The sequence below is a fragment of the Saccostrea cucullata genome, unplaced genomic scaffold (genome assembly GCF_032062105.1).
Source record: "Saccostrea cucullata isolate Sc308-1 unplaced genomic scaffold, CSIRO_AGI_Scuc_v1 ctg13400, whole genome shotgun sequence".
NCBI lineage: Eukaryota > Metazoa > Mollusca > Bivalvia > Ostreida > Ostreidae > Saccostrea > Saccostrea cuccullata.
Window position 1 is genome coordinate 24,988 of NW_026926903.1, and position 1,805 is coordinate 26,792.

Sequence of the window (1,805 nt, forward strand, 5' to 3'; positions counted from 1 at the left end):
CTTTGTGACAATATGATGACTTTTAAGGAGACTGAAAACATTCTTGAATTACCTTGTTTGTCAGTAGCCAGACTAGGTTTTGAAATTTTTCGTTCGAGGATTATGTTCTTGCTTATACACTGTTTACACCTCCGATTTTCCACTACTGATGATAAGGATATATTCTACCTTTTTCCGTAAGGGTAAAGCATGCTCATGCTTTTTTAATGAACTGGGAAGCACAAACACCGTCGCAGGTGATTTTTGGTTAGGGACCTTGAGTCGACGATAGAAAATCTTGCAACTACTTTAAATGGATGCGTTGAAATATTTATGAAAAAAATAAGTAAGCGTACAAGACTAATGTGATTTGATGGTATACATGTAACGTTCATGTTCTGTCCGTCCATATGTCTGTCTGTTTGTCCGCAAAAATATTTACCTTACCCATGATTTTTGACTGGGTGGGAATATGATATTCTTATTTTTTGATTTCATTCTATCACCAAATTTGACCTTAAGGTATGCTTGTATTATAAAAATTTTAACCCCCACCGTAAGCTGCCAAATTGGGGTTAAAATTCCTATACATCAGTAAAGTTAAGATGTACAATTAAGACAAATATGGAAATCTGAATTACGCGTATATATTTTTTAGACATACATGTACATGTAACTGATGCATGATGAAAAGGCAGAGAACAGTTTGTTTTTTTTCAATTAAAATTAACACAATTACTAATTTTATATTCCAACACTTGGCACGTAACTATTCTTCAATTAGATCATAAACTGTATCGGGCAAAGCAAAACAGAGAAACAATAAGTTGCACACTCATTTATTCCAAAAAAAAAATTGTCATTTAAGAGCTTGTTGATTTTTCCACCTACACCTGTAAAATTTAAACTTTCCAAGAAAATTTGACATTGCAAATGTTGATGATTCATAGTATATCATTTAAATACCTCTTGTGATAAAAAGTCTTTTTCTAAAACACTTTATTAAACTCGCTTTAGAGAATTACAAGAAAAAAGAAAAGGAGAATTTTTTTATAAAAAAAAATAAATAAATAAGAGATCTGATGTCAACGGAAATGTAAATCAAAAAATATTCTTAAAACAAGTACTTTTTTCTTTATCTTAAAGGACGCTAAAGGAAGTATGGCAATATCAGAAATACAATCAAAGTACACACTGTAACGGAAGATGGTTTAGAAGATGGCACTATGAGTGGATTAATCCTCTTCTTAAGGAAGTAACTGTTCCCGAGATTTGAATTGTAATTATTATTTTTTAGAAGATATAAACAAAAATTATGAATAAAAAAGACAACTAAAACACCTATCGATGATAAATAAATTGATTTGATCTATGTTATTAATAAATGATATATATATACATATAAGTCACTCAGGTGACTTATTGCTATCCGTTTTCGTCCGTCGTCGTGTGTCGTGCGTCGTGTTAATGTTTGAATATTTTTTGCTTCTCTGAAACCATTGAACCAATTTCAACCAAATTTTGTATACAGTTTTTGTATTTTGTATGGGTAAATGGGAATAAAAATTTTGAATTTCATGGTCCCCTCCCCCTGGGGCCTTATGGATGGGGCCAAAACCACTAAAAATAATTAAATATTTAAAATTTTTCTTTACTCCTGGACATGAAGCAGTCAAACTGTTGGTTTGAATGTAATGAGCATTGAGTCCTCTACCCAAATTTTGAAATTCATGTCTCAAGGGTCAGCGGTTCTAGTGCTAGGGCGGGGCTATATAGATTATATAGTGAAAATGCATTATTTTTTTTGAAAATCTTCTTCTCTGCTG